Source organism: Tursiops truncatus, chromosome 13, assembly GCF_011762595.2.
Source record: "Tursiops truncatus isolate mTurTru1 chromosome 13, mTurTru1.mat.Y, whole genome shotgun sequence".
Taxonomy (NCBI): domain Eukaryota; kingdom Metazoa; phylum Chordata; class Mammalia; order Artiodactyla; family Delphinidae; genus Tursiops; species Tursiops truncatus.
In genome coordinates, this window is record NC_047046.1 from 73,088,283 (window position 1) to 73,104,255 (window position 15,973).

Consider the following 15,973-nt stretch of genomic DNA (forward strand, 5'->3'; position numbering starts at 1 on the left):
GGCAGAGACCCGCCTCTTCCTGAGCTGGTGGGCAATCACCCCGCTAGGGGCTGTTTGTTGAACTCCTGCGTGATTGTACTCTGCTTCTCACGTGTTGTTGTGGAGACTCAAGAAAAATCCTCAGCTGCTCTTCAGTTGCTGAGAGGAGGCTGTGCTGTCAGGACAGCGGCCCTCTGAGAACTGTCCCAGGCAAAGGTAGAAATAAGACGAGAGGCAGAGAGGGAGTGAGGCGGGCAGTATATTAGTGTTGATATATGGGAACTACGGAATATCGTTACATGTGGAATCTCACACACACACACACACACACACACACACACACACACACATATGTATATTTGATGCCAGGAATCTTGGGTTCAGATGAGAGGGGGGTTTGGGTTTAAGATGAAAGAGGGCACTGATTTTGAACCAGCTGCCAGGAGGGTTGGAATGGAGGGAACCAGCAGTGCTTAGGGAGTGTGGGGTGGCATGGGGGCCTCAGGTGCTGAGGGAGATCATGGAAAAGGACATAGGTTCCCCTATAACCCCAGGATGGCAGGTTGCTAGGACAGACAGGTTTCCTAGTGGGTCAGGGCCCTGTGTGTAAAAGGGTCTGGCAAAGCATGGGATTCGGGGGCAGCCTCCAAATCTTAGCCAATTCCCATTTCAGGGACCTCTCTGTGTCCCCCTCTGCTTCCCCATAAAAAGGTAATTTCTCTTTTGGTCAATGCCTAAAATGTCTGTAGCAGAGAAATGCTTTTATACGGCAATTTGAGATAAGGCTTAAAACGCAGCAGGGCCCACAAAGGGAGGTGACACCACACAGAGGTGGAAGTACAGGCTTTGGATTCTGTGAGGCCTGGGATCCATCCCAGCTCTGACATTTGCTTCTGAGGTGATTTCTATCACTTTTTGAGCCTCATCTTCTTAATCTTTAAATTGAGGACTACAGTTTACACCTTCCTTGTAGGGATCAAAGGAGCCAGTGCATTTTTTGTGCAGTCACGTTTGTAAACCATCAACAAATAGCAACTGGTACGAGTCCACCCATGCAAATGAGTGTAAAAGATTCATTCAACACATAAATGGCAGAATTTATATAAGAGAACATGAAAAGAGAACTCAGAGGAGATTGAGGGGCTTAGAGGCAGAGAAGGAGAAAGAGGGGAAAAGGAAAGGAACACAGCAGCCAAGGCTGGCAAATGAACACACAGGGATGCGCAGGCTCAAGGCCCTGCCCAGAGGCACTTCCGGGTCCCATGAGCGGGTCCAGGACGGCGACCAACCTCAGTGAAGGATGATCCTGCTGCCAGTTACGGAAGCAGGTGGCTCGGCTTCCAATCATATCTGTGGATTTTTGTCTTGAGGAAAGGAACCTCATTTCCAGGCCAAATACCAATTAAATAGATTCCAGGTTGAGACTGGTCTCTGCCCTCAAGCCATATACTGTATATGGGGATGGGGAGATTAAGTACCAGCAAACAATGAGAAGATGGTGACAGGTTGAACTGGCAGGTCCTGTGGACTAACGGTGCTTTGGTAGCAGGGACTCCAGGGCTGGGGCAGCCAGAGCAAGCGGAGAGGGCATTCCTGACAGCAGAACAGCAGGAATAAAACGGGGAGCCTGGATCACTCAGTGGGGGAGACCTGTTCCCCTGAATTAGGTGCTTGTGTGTGGCGTGGGATGAGTCATTCCCAGCCAAGGCCATACCTTGGGAAGGTCCTCACAGGGCGAAATTCAGAGTCGGGCTCCCAGGAGTGGTGAAAGACATGTTGATTTCTCAGGGGGTGGGGAAGGAATGAAGGGCATGGAAGGGCAGGAATGTCAAGGCAGCTTGTCCAGGAGGAGGGCGACACCTCAGAAAGGATAGGCAGGACATGCTTGGGTGGGGTCTTGTCAGGTCAAAGCCCACACCTGAGTTAGGAAAACTGGGGTCTCACCAAGTGGATAGGAGTTTTCCTGCTTGGTCATTCCTTGTTTAAAGGGCTAAAGAATTCTACTGCTAATAAAAATATAACTTAACCTAGCTCTCCATAAAGATTACAAACTTTTGGGCTTCCATGGTGGCGCAGTGGTTAAGAATCCTCCTGCCAATGCAACGGACACGGGTTCGAGCCGGGGGCTGGGAAGATCCCACATGCCACGGAGCAATGAAGCCCGTGCACCACAGCTACGGAGCCTCCTGCGTTCTAGAGCCCATGAGCCACAACTACTGAAGCCTGTGTGCCTAGAGCCCGTGCTCTGCAATGAGAAGCCCACACACCACAACAAAGAGTAGCCCCAGCTCGCCACAAGTAGAGGAAGCCCAGGCGCAGCAACAAAGCCCCAACTCAGCCAAAAATAAATAAATTTAAAAAAAAAAGGTTACAAACTTTTGAGAAATCAGGTAATAAATCCACATATTAAAAAAAAAAAAAGACTTTGAGCTGGTGTGCTTTCTGACTCCATTTTCTATCTATTTCCCTTCATTGCATCAAGCATGTGTGGACAGTCATGTCCTTTGGTGTCAGATCCTAGTATATTCAGATCTTATCAGCCCTGTCCTTTGGAAGTCACGGTAGCCACCATGTTGAGAGCTGAATGATGACAAATATGTGACAGTTTCCATCTTTCATTTTTTGTCATTTCCATACCTACTACTTTAATGGCAAAGCAATGAGATTACCGGCATTAAGCCACCACCGTCTTCCTATCCCCAAGCTCATTCCTGGATAATTTTGCCTGAGGTTGAAAAAAAAAAAAAAAAAAAAAAACCCAAACAGTAAAGCATCTGCTTTAAATTAGGAGGATATTCCTTGGTATTCATATTCTTAAAGTAAATTAAAATTGGTTCATCCGTCTTCTTTAGAATACACAGGAAACTCAAACGGTCGTGGATTTGGGGCTTGAATTAAAGAATTTCCTCATGGCCAGCTCTGCTGTTAATTCAACCTGTTTTCTTAGGATATTTAAGCCTCAGATCAAAAGTAAAACTCAACACCAAGGGAGAAATAGAGTCTGAGTTGCAATTAAATTTATGCCACTATTCAGTAATTATGGAAGGTGATTGGATCCCCTCTAGGCAAGCTGAAGCCAGGTTTGTAACCCCCACTCCATTCAGAAGGATTAACTGTTCATCTTAATTCAAAATCAATATAAACAGGCACTCTAGAGAGTCTGCCCGGGTACACTGGGCCTGGCACACCAATTTACTGACAGCAAACCAACTGCTTTACCTGTGAAATCCCTGGTGAAAGGCCAAATATTTCAGACAAAAGTGAAACAAGTGAGGCCTCATCAGGTCCCAGTGACACAGCACTATTTTAAAGGTGTCCTCTGGGCAATTTGGAAATGATCAGGAAATTCTAAATGTGCGTGTCTTTAGACACAGAAATTCCATTCCTAGGGCTCTACCTTAGAGATACAGATCTGTACAAAGATCACGCACAAGGATGTTTATCACCATGTCATTTGCAATAACAAGCGGGCAGTGACTTCAATAACAATCAATGACAGTACCTTCACACAAAGGGATAATATTTCTTCAGGAGAAGGTTGATTTCTAGGTAGTGACAGGAAAACATTCCTGGCATACTTTTTAGTGAATAAAGCAAGCTTCAGACTAGAATGTGACCCCAGTGGAAAATCAGAAAAAAGAAAAGCATCAACGCATGCTGTTGTGTGGAAGAGTATACACCCTGTGGTCAGATCGCCTGGGCTCTAACTCCTGCTCTACTGCGCACCAGCTGGTCAGCATGAGCACGTGGAGGAGGCCTCGGTTTTCTCATCTGTAAACTGGAAACGGTAAGACTACCTGCCTCATAGACACATGATAGGCTTTCAGATAAAGTATCAGACAAACTATTAATAATGATCAATTCTAGGGAGCTAGACTTGGGGGAGAGGAGAACTTTCTTTTTTTTTTAAACCGCATTCACTTCCAAATTGTTTTTCTTTGCACGAATGTTTAAACTGATTTTTTTAAAAAATGTTCTCTCTGAACTAGAAGCCATCTATCAACAGATGATGACTCTGGTTGCACCCTTGGTTGACTGAGGATTAGTGAAAGGTGAAGATATTTATCAGTTCAATCAGGACCCCAAGACACCCTGAGACTCTCCTCCTGGGAGAGAAAGTTCTTGGTCCACAGGACCCAACAGGTCCACTGAGAACCACAAAAATCTTACCACAAATGACTCTGTCCAGCTCCCCACACTAAGTGAGCTGACCAAACTCAAGCATGGTCTTCTATCAGCTCAAGACCACGTGGCTTGGATGACCCCAGCCCCTTAAAATGCCTGTCTAAGAAACAACACTGTCAAAGGGATTTATTGTTTTTTCAGGCTAAAACCTGACTATAGGTTCCTGACAGCTTTTTTCTTAGAGCAGTCACTTTAGAAAACTTACAATTATAAATCCTTTCTCTGCTCCTTCGAGATGTAAACCTTCTACCACCCAGAAATGTCTCCTCAAGGATCTGGGAGCCATCTCTTTGAAATGCAAACATCCAGGGAGAGAAGTACCCATGTCTCCTGGTCTTGTGGGAGGGGAGGGGCCTCACTTGGTGGGTGCCTTGCTCCAATTTGCAAACTACCTCCTGTCATAAAGATGTGAGAAGTCTGTTTCTCCTCTGGATAAGTGCCAATAAGCAAACACAGATGGCCTAAGCACATTGACCACCTCCCCCCTTATATATCCTCACCTCCCCCTTATATATCCTCACCTCCCCCTTATATATCCTCACCTCCCCCTTATATATCCTCACCTCCCCCCTTATATATCCTCTAGTACTTTTCTTTTAGCACAATCCAGTGTTTAGAAAGTCTCCCACCTCTTATTTTAGTGGTGTTGGGCTCAATGTTATACTGAAGTCTCTCCCCAACTGCAGTAGTCTCAATAAAATCTGTCTTGTCACCTTTAATTGCTATACACCTCTGTTTCTCTTTGACACCACTGTTGAGGGAGGACTTCATCAAAGGGAAAGCCATGACCATGGGGAAGGGAGGCCTTGGCATTTACCCTCGTGGTAATTACTTAATCTCTGCCCCCCAGTAACTACCAGAGGGAAAACTGGGTAGTTGTTCACTACGCCAAAGACAGCTGAAATGTGAGTGAGGATTTCTCCCCCATATGAACATAAGCCCTTAAGTGAGTGCTTTACAAAGTACTGAGAAATGTGCTGAACTCTCTATACAGCAACTCATTAAATCCTTACAGTAACTGTATGAGATAGGTGTTGTTATTTTCTTAAACTCTAAGCATCAGAAAGATTAAGAAATTTGCTCAAGGTCACATAGCTCATAAGTAGCAAAGCCAGGTGTCAAATCCTAGTGTCTGTCTCCATAAGCTTTTGCATGGCCTAGATAAAAATCATGGTACAGACGTAGAGAATGGACTTGAGGACACGGGGAGGGGGAAGGGTAAGCTGCGACAAAGTAAGAGAGTGGCACGGACATATATACACAGCCAAATGTAAAACCGATAGCTAGTGGGAAGCAGCTGCATAGCACAGGGAGATCGCCTCGGTGCTTTGTGACCACCTAGAGGGGTGGGATAGGGAGGGTGGGAGGGAGACGCAAGAGGGAGGAGATACGGGGATATATGTATATGTATAGCTGATTCACTTTGTTATAAAGCAGAAACTAACACACCATTGGAAAGCAATTATACGCCAATAAGGATGTTAAAAAAAATCATGGTAGCTCTGCAGATGAAGTATAGCTTAAATTCATGTTTAGCCTGGAAGGTTTCTTTTCCATGGAAAATAACTATGTCTTAGCGCATGTAATCAAAAAATAGCTGTACTCTAGCAATAACAACAACAGACACCTCTGTAATAAAACACTTAGCCTTTTTCCTCAAAACCGGATAAAATAAAAAGAAGAATGTATATATATGTATAACGGAGTCACTTTGCTGTACAGCAGAAATTAACACATTGTAAATCAACTATAATTGAATATAAAAAAAAAACTGGCTTTCAGGCCAGTGAAATAGGGTGGTCATGGTACAGATCTCAGAACCCTGCCCTTTTTTCTTCATTCTCTTTCTTAATGGTCTTTGAAATGCCTTCTCTTGAGTATTGTCTCACTCCCCAGCTAGAACATCAGCTCACACTGGGTAGGGATTTCAACTGTTTTGTTAACATCTGTATCCACAGTGTCTGTGGAAGTGCATGGCCCATGGCTGCCATCCAATAAGCACTTGTTGAAGGAAGGAAGAAAGGAGGATGGGAAGAAGGGAGGGAGGGAGGGAGAGAACTGAAGTGAGATTTAGAAATATGCTATCTCTAATTCAATCCCCCTCCCAACCAAACTTAACGCGGCCGTCCAGAGAGGTAAGTGACCAGCCAGAGGGAACAGGTCTCTTCACTCTTCAACTAGGTTAACTACTCCATCCTTCTTGGGTGGTGGTGAGGGGGGAGGAGAGGGGCAGATTTGAGAATAGCTTAGATTTTATGAGGTTTCTCAATCTCAGCACTATTGACATTTTGGGCCAGAAAACACTTAGAGCCACTCTAAGATGATTAACCACATTCCTGGCTTCTACCCCCCTCAATGTCAGTAGCTCTGCCTCCACCACCCACCTCTGAGTTGTGACAACTGAAAATGTCTCTAGGCATTGCCAGTGTCTGGGGACAGAGGGATGGCGGTGGGGAACAGGGCAAAACTGGCCAAGGTCAAGAACCACTGGATTAGAAGATAATGTAACGATGAGTTACTAACTGGATAAGGAGTAATTAAACTCCAGTGCTTAAACAGAACTGGGGGACATCTCAGGCTTTCGGGGGTACTCAAAACCATCGCATATACTGTGGAGAGAACCAGAATCTTGGGATCTGGGAAGGTTCCAAACTCCAGAAGCAGAGGAATATTCATCAACATGATGACTCAGGAAATGAGTATTCTCATGGTCTGCCTGCCATTCCAGGTAAGAATTCAAGAAATTTAATAAGAAAATTGATCTGTCTGTGCATGGTGGAAGAGAATCTAATGAACAACAACCCAGGCAAATTCAAAAGCCTCAAATTATTCTCCCTAATAGCAGCACAGCCATTTTTGAACGCAATTATGGACTTGAAACCCCACAGGGGAATTCAGTGGAAATCATTTAAACATTTATTTGATGTGAAATATCTGACCCAAGCAATTCATAGAGCAATTAAAGAAGTAGGGTCTGGGAGATTTGACGGTAACATAGTTTTGGGTTTTGTTGACAAATGGTCAGTAGAAGTAAAAATTAGTGGCATCTTAAATTAGATCTGAATGTGAATAAGAATCAAGGATCCCAGAGGGCTCAGTACAGGAAACTGTATTATCCAATAGACAGTGCTCATTAACAACCTAGAGGGGAAAGTAAATTTGACCTAGATTAAATTTGCAGATAATACAAAATGAGTGACAAATAGCAAATGCAGAAGATAAAGTTAAAATTACCAAAGACCTGGACGTTAGAGAATCTTCATCAGAACTGAATGAGATGGAATTTAATGAGAAAAGGGAGGCCATTACATGGTCAGGTTTGATCACACTTGACGGTCTGTGTAATCAGATAACACACAGGAGGGAGAGGTCGGGATGGTTGTGGATAAACTAAAGGGAAACTTGGTATTCCTCTAACACACCTTGGAAGGTTGGCTTAATAACTTAGCATATTGTGTCTGAAGGAGATTTTGCAGCAGAGGAAGTGGGATGTGGCAGGTATGAATCTGCTGCCCCTGCAATCTTAGTTCAGGGGTATAGAGTTTTGCTATAGGAAAATGGAAATCTGGTGAAGTTGATACTCTAGTAATGGCTGCAAGGTGATTCAGTGCTTTGCATCATCATCGCCTATTGAGTTCCTACAGATAGCCCAGATTCCGTCATAAGGACTTTATTTTGTTAAAAAAAATTTAAAACAAAGGCTGGTGAACATTACTTTGTTACTTAAACATATACATATATATGTATATACATGTATATCGAAGAACAGAGCACTCCTAACAAAATATATAAGAGGAAGATAAAGACCAGTGTAATGGAGAAGACTTCTTTCCCTGATAACAGAGAATAATATAAAAGCACTTTAAAATGCTTCAGTTTTTTTTCTAGCTTTTAAAAAATATCCTGGGCTTCCCTGGTGGCGCAGTGGTTGAGAATCTGCCCACCAATGCAGGAGACATGGGTTTGAGCCCTGTTCCGGGAAGATCCCACATGCCGCGGAGCAACTAAGCCTGTGTGCCACAACTACTGAGCCCCCGTGTCACAACTACGGAAGTCTGCGTACCTAGAGCCCGTGCTCTGCAACAAAGAGAAGCCACCACAATGAGAAGCCTGCGCACCACAAGGAAGAGTAGCCCCCGCTCACCACAACTAGAGAAAGCCCGCACGCAGCAACGAAGACCCAATGCAAACAAAAATAAATAAATTTATTTAAAAAATAAAAATAAAGAAAATAAAAAATATCCTTATGATTTCCATGTTTTACAAGTGAGGAAACTGAGGCACAGAGAGGTTAAGTGTTTTGCCCAGGGCCAGGCAGGAACTGGCAGAGAGGGGATTATCAACCCATATTCCTTGAGGAACAACCTGTAACAGGGGGAATCTGTGAGAAAACCTAGAAGATTCCTGGCAAATCTGAGAGAAGTGGTAAATTCTATTTGAAGGCAAATTCTGTTTGTTGGCTCTAGTGAAAGAAACATGACAGGGCTTCCCTGGTGGCGCAGTGGTTGAGGGTCCGCCTGCCAATGCAGGGGACGCGGGTTCGTGTCCCGGTATGCGAGGATCCCACATGCCGCGGAGCAGCTGGGCCCGTGAGCCGTGGCCGCTGAGCCTGCGCGTCCGGAGCCTGTGCTCCGCAATGGGAGAGGCCGCAGCAGTGAGAGGCCCGCGTACCGCAGGAAAAAAAAGAACAAACAAAAAAAACATGACATTTGCCTTCAATATGCTCCTGTCTCCTTTTTCAGAACCTCCCTATATTGGTTAGGGATTTATTTGGCTGTAAGAAAAACCTTATTCACAGTGGCTTAAACAAATAGGGCTTGATCTGTCACTAATAACAAGAAGACAGAAGTAGATACTGGTGATGATTTCCCATTTCAGCAATGCCTGGGCTGACGTCTCTGTGTGTTTCTTGGTCTTTCTCTCATGGTTGCAAGATGGTGCCAGAGCTGGGTGGAGTGTCTACGTTCAAGGCAGGAAGGAGGTGGGAGGTTCCTTCACCATGAAGGCAGAAGCTTTCCCAGAAGCCACCACAAGCTGACTTCCACTAAGGTCCCGTGGCCAAAATGGGTCACATGAGCACACCTGCCTGGGAAGCGATTTGGAAAGCAGGAAACAGGATTGTTATGACTGAGTTGAAGCAGCCATTGGGTAGGCAACTATATGTATCTACAATGACCTCCTTCTCTCTTCCTTTCCCCTCAGCCAAGCAACCTGATTCCGGCAGTGCCTTGGTCTGAGCAGCTGACATGTTCTGGCTAAAGTGTAAGCCAGCAAAGAGCTAAGATGTGCCGATTTCTAGTGTTGATTTTCAGTAGAGTGTTTCCCAAGGACCTTAAATCACAAATCTGTAGGAATGGGTTCTGGAAAGCCATCCCTTTGCAGGGGCCAGCATTCATGGAGGGATTTGAATGTTCACCAGGGTAAATATCTACCAGGCATTTTTGGCCAGTAAACAAAGTCAGAATTGGAGACATCCCAAACATACAGTAATAACTGGATCATTCAAACACGGAGAACTGGCTTCTGTACCAGGAGCGGATGCTGGGCAGCTTTTCAGAAAGTGAAACATATGATTACTATACCACCAAGGAATTCACTCCCCAGTATTTACTCAGGAGAAATGATGTTACATATGTCTACACAAAGACATGAATGTTCATACAGCTTTATTCATAATAGCCAAAACACAAACAGACAAAAACCAAAAGAGAACCAACCCCCCCCCTCCATTGGGAACAACCCAAGTACCCATCAACTGGATACCGGTGAATGAGGAAACAAATTGAGAAAGAGCCACACAGTGGAATACTATTTATTAGTAGAAAGGAACCAACATCGAGTACATGCAATGATGTGCCTGAATCTCAAAAGCTTTATGGTAAATGAAAGACACCAGATGCAAACGACAACATACTGTACAATGCCATTTACATGAAGTTCTAGAGAAGACAAAACTGATACGTACGAACAGAAAGTTTAGCAGTGATTTACTGGAATTTTGGGGGGTGATGGAAATGTTCAGATCTTGATTGTGGTGGTTGCATATATTTCTAAAAACTCAAAAAAGTATACTCTTAAAATGGGGCACTTTAATATGTAAATGGTACCTCAGTAAAGTTGATTTTTGTTTTTAAAATCCTATCTATGTCTGCATTTTCATCTTTTCCTCTTCCTTCTACCCCTCCTCTTCTTCCTCCTCCTTCTTCTTTTTCTTCTTCCTTTTGTTTCCTTTGTTCCTAGCCAAGTTCCTTTTGGAAAATTCCAACTTTATTGGGCAGAACTTCAAGAAAAGTGGCATTTGCCCAATACTTACAAGAAATGCAGAATGCCTTAGAGATTAGAGGGCATTCATGGCAGTTACCCACATTTGACAACAGGGAGAGACAGGATGATGGTTAATTTTATGTGTCAACTTGGCTAGGTCCCAGTACCCAGATATTTGATAAAACATTATTCTAGGTGTTTCTGTGAAGGTATTTTTTAGATGAGATTAACATTGAAATCAGTATACTTTGAGTAAAGCAGATTGCCTTCCATTATATGGGTGGGCCTCATCCAATCAGTTGAAGGCTTTACGAGAAAAAGACTGAACTCCCCCAAGCAAAAAGGAATACTGCCCGCAGTCTGCCTTTGGACTCTGCAGCTCTTCCCTGGGTCTTCAGCCTGCTGGTCTACCCCATCAGATTTGGTCTTGCCAAGCCTTCGCCATTAATTCTTTAAAACCTCTATCTATTGATCAATCGATCAATTGATATAGTTATAGATATGGATATCTGTGTGTTTGTATCTGCATATATAAACACATACACACATCCTGTTGGTTCTGTCTCTCTGGAGAACCCTGACTAAAGCAGACAGGTAAGACAGAGCTGTGAAATTAGGTAAAGCTCTAGGCTCTCAAAGTACAAGTTGCTGCACAAGGGCTAGCAATGAAGAGTTGTGTGCACCACACTCCCAGGCTTCTAATGCCAGCTCCTTGACCATGGACACGCGCTTACATTCTCTAAGACTCTTCCTCCCCGCAAAAGGGAAAAATAAAATCATCTCTTCATTAATAAGCATTAAATGAGATATTGATACAAAGCAATTCTCACTTTAGCAGAGACGATATTGACTACAAGAGGGTTGCACAGTTAAGCTTCTCGACTTCTGGAGCACTGCTCTTTGCCTGTACTTGGATACCTATATAGTATCCCCTCCTTTGTCTTAAATGACAACCAAACTGTCCACACTACTTTGAACTTTAAGAGGACCAACACTAAACTTGGATTCACATTCCAATTTTGGTAGAAAGGAGTATTTAACTTATCAAATTAAAACTTCTTCGTATTGTATGAAAACAGTTCACTCGAGTGTGTATCTGTTATTTATTGGTCATCAAAAGAGCACTTTGCCTAAAAGAAAGGACTGACAAGCGTGCAAAATGTATACAATCCTTTGTGAAACTGTAGTTTATCATTAGTTTGTATCTATAAGTTACTGTTATAAATATTTCCTGTATTTTTTACTGTTATAACATTGGTGCTATGATAAGTGGTCTTAAGCAACTTCCAGATAGTTCATTTGAGCTGACCTATTACCGTCATCACTGCTGGCAGCGGGCACTCATGCCCCATGACACTGCTCTACCATCAGGACCCATCTCTTCCCCCGTGTTCCCAGGGGGCTGTGCCGGGAGGCTCCACGTGTGTACATGGCTCACCAGACACCCTCGTTTCTGCGGTAATGTAATGTGCTGGTCTGAATACCTGGGTGCCACAGCGCTAGATGCCATCAAGAGGAGTACGAGAGAGAGACAAATGTATGTTGATTCGATAAGTCAAATCAGATTAAACTAATGGAATTTCAGAGATTTTCCTGAATAATATTTTCCTTATGAACTTGCTACTAAACTCGGTTGCAGCCTGGCCTGCCTGGAGTTGAGAGACTCTGGTCCGGAGAAGTTGGCAGGCTGGGGGGACGGTGATTTGGAGATAACCCCATGTCCCACGTGTGCAGTTGGCTCTTCACACAGAGTTTATAAAATGGTTCACATTCATGGTCTTTTTTATTCTTGTCCTTACAAATATCCCAGGGGAGTGGCAGGATGAGGAACACAGCCTCTGTGGATAGGTCCTTAGAAGAAAGAACCAGAGTCGCTCAAGCCCAGAACTGCCCTGCCCTTTGTACCATCACCAGCTCTGCCCTCGGCCTCCTGCTGCCTTGGTGCTCAACTCTCTGCTACCTGAGGGGTAGGGGCAACATCGGAAGCCTTCCAGCCTTCCAGGCACATTTGACCTGGCACAGGCGGCTGCTTGCACAGTAGCTTTCATTTCCCCAGGAAGCCAAGTGACATAGGCATATACCTGTGGAAAGTTCTGGAAAATAGTGCCCCTTGCTCACTGGATCCTCTGATCAATGCTCAGCACCCGTGTCTCTCACTTTCTCAACTTTAAAGGGAACACAAAAAGATACATGCACCCTTATGTTCATAGTCGCACTATTTACAATGGCCAAGATATGGAAGCAACTTCAAAGTCCATCAAAAGATGAATGGGTAAAGAAGATGTAGTACGGGGCTTCCCTGGTGGTGCAGTGGTTGAGAGTCCGCCTGCCGATGCAGGGGACATGGGTTCGTGCCCCGGTGCGGGAAGATCCCATGTGCCGCAGAGCTGCTGGGCCTGTGAGCCATGGCTGCTGAGCCTGCGCGTCCGGAGCCTGTGCTCCGCAACGGGAGAGGCCACAACAGTGAGAGACCCGCGTACCGCAAAAAAAAAAAAAAAAAAAAAAAGTAATAAATAAATAAAGGGAACACTGGAGGATGTTTAGATCAGTCAGGATGGGAGAGGAGGCGCAGTCCTTGCATCTGAGTGAGCGTTGACTATACAGAGAATTTCTAGCGACGAGAATGCGGCAGGCACGATGGGGTCTGTAAATATGAGGGGGTGTCAGGAGGACCGGGCAGGGCAGAAGAGGACCACGTGATCCACACGATGAGGGGAAGCTAGAGAGACACTATGAGGAAGTAAGTTCACTCTAAGGAAGAGTTTTCCAACATCAGTAGTCTCCAAAAATGAGAAGTGACTTCTCCAGCACTGGAGACGTTCAAGTGAGAGCACAGGAGCACCTGGCAAGGAAGGAGTTAAGGATGAGAAGTTGGGCTAGGTCAGCCCCCCAGCAGGGGGTGATTTTCCCCCACCAAGGAGATACTGCAATGTCTGCAGACTTTTAGGTTGTCACACTGAGACATGCTACTAACATCTACTGAGTAGAGGCCAGGGGTGCTGCTAAATACCTTACAATGTCCAGGACAGACCCCACAACAAAGAGCTATCTGGCCCCAAATCTGAACAGCGCTGAGAAACCCTGGAGTAGATAAACTGGAAGTCTGGAGCCTAATTTAATATTTTTAAAATAAATTTATTTACTTATTTTATTTTTGGCTGCGTTGGGTCTTTGTTGCTGCGCGCAGGCTTTCTCTAGTTGCGGCAAGCGGGGGCTACTCTTCATTGAGGTGCGCAGGCTTCTCATTGCGGTGGCTTCTCTTGTTGCGGAGCACGGGCTCTAGGCATGCGGGCTCAGTAGTTGTGGCTCGCGGGCTCTAGAGTGCAGGCTCAGTAGTTGTGGCACTCGGGCTTAGTTGCTCTGTGTCATGTGGGATCTTCCCGGACCAGGGCTCGAACCTGTGTCCCCTGCATTGTCAGGCAGATTCTTAACCACTGCACCACCAGGGAAGCCCCCAAGGCTGGAGTCTAGGGTAATCGCCCCTGCAATCTGTCCAGGAGCTCAGAAGACCATGGAAGGTAATAGTGAAATGCCAGAAATAACTGGATTTCAAGGAAGATTGCAAAGTAGGATGTTCACGTTGACATCAGAAATATATTTGCAGTTTCAGACACTGAGGGCTACATTTTGGGACTCTGGCCATCCCTGCTGTAGCCCAAACTATGAGCATGTTATTCTCCAGAAAGCAAATTTATATGTTCCCACCACTTCCACCCACTTCCACGTACAAGTTGCAAAATGATGTCTACAGATCTAGAGGTGGGTGGGCGTGGGGTGGGGAATAGCTGAAAACAAGCAAAGGGAGGAATCTGCAATGAGGTTTCACCCAACTACCTCTAAAAATTATTCCCAATATCTCCTCTAAAATTATTTTAATATACTTTTTATCCTTCTGGGTGATGAAATTTATCGACCCCCAGAAAAGTCCTGTAAGTACAAAGAAACTCATTTTTGCCAGACTTATCACACTCAGAGCTTGAAAATCAGATGGCTCTGAGGTTGACTCTTGACTCTGTCAGTTACCATTGGGTCATTGGGCAAGTTAGTTAACCCTCCTGTGCCTCAGTTTCCTCATCTATAAAACAGGACAAATAACATCTATGTCATAGGACAGCTGTGAGGGTTACACGAGTAAGTGCACAATGCCGGGTCCATGCCAGATGCTCACTGAGCGGCAGCTGTTATTCGTGTGATTATCTCTGGGAGATCTAAATAGCATGTGACATTGGGGTTAGGCATATTGAGCAAGAAAATTATGCCGTCTTGACACTCACACCTAAGATAAAAATTAGCTTGCCCTGGGCTTCCCTGGTGGTGCAGTGGTTGAGAGTCCGCCTGCCGATGCAGGGGACACGGGTTCGTGCCCCGGTCCGGGAGGATCCCACATGCCGTGGAGTGGCTGGGCCCGTGAGCCATGGCCGCTGAGCCTGCGCGAACGGAGCCTGTGCTCCGCAGCGGGAGAGGCCACAACAGTGAGAGGCCCGCGTACCGCAAAAAAAAAAAAAAAAATTAGCTTGCCCTAATTATAGTTCTCCATAATTATTAATTAAAACAAATAAGTAGCTGTCAGTCAACAGATACACACCCTAGGGAGGGAGATATTACCAATTTATAGATGAAGAGACTGAGATGCAGATGCTAAGTCACTGGCCTGGTAACATAGTAGCTCCTGAGTGGCAGAGGCAGAATTAGAACCCATGCGCTTGCAGGACGCCAGTGTCTCCTTGTTCCTTTCCATTTGCCTTCACGGCCTGCTTCCTTGGCTTTGGACTGGATCTGGGGATCTTGGAGCATCTCACTGCAGCAAGACCTGCCCTCAAAGCCTTCATAGGCACCAAGGTATAAATGACCAGTGACAGCAAAAACAGCCCCCTAAACCTTAAGACTCCTAACCTAGACTCCACTTAGGGCAAAGATAGAGACGCATGTGCTATTTTCAATATTTCAAAAAGCCATACATTGGGGGAATTTCCTGGCAGTCCAGTGGTTAGGACTTGGTGCTCTCACTGCCGGGGCCCTGGGTTCCATCCCTGGTCGGGGAACTAAAATCCCATAAGTCACGTGGTGTGGCAAAAAAAAAAAAAAAAAAAAGCCATGCATTTACCCCTGATGAAGCAAGATGCAATGTTTCACTGATTTAAGCTGGAATGACATCTACTCTCTAGGTAATACTGGTGACTTCAACCTGATTAGAAATTCTGATGGACAGACAGTTCCTATGTCTTTGATGAGTAAAAATGAGAAATCTAAGCAATATGGCTTGTTTCACGGTAAAAAGTCCATCAAAACCTAAACTACGTGGAAGAGAATAATAAAAAAAATGCCCTTACTTGGACGTATATACACTACCAAATATAAAATAGATAGCTAGTGGGAAGCAGCTGCATAGCACAGGGAGATCAGCTCGGTGCTTTGTGACCACCTAGAGGGGTGGGATAGGGAGGGTGGGAGGGAGACGCAAGAGGGAGGGGATATGGGGATATATGTATATGTATAGTTGATTCACTTTGTTATACAGCAGAAACTAACATATTATTGTAAAGCA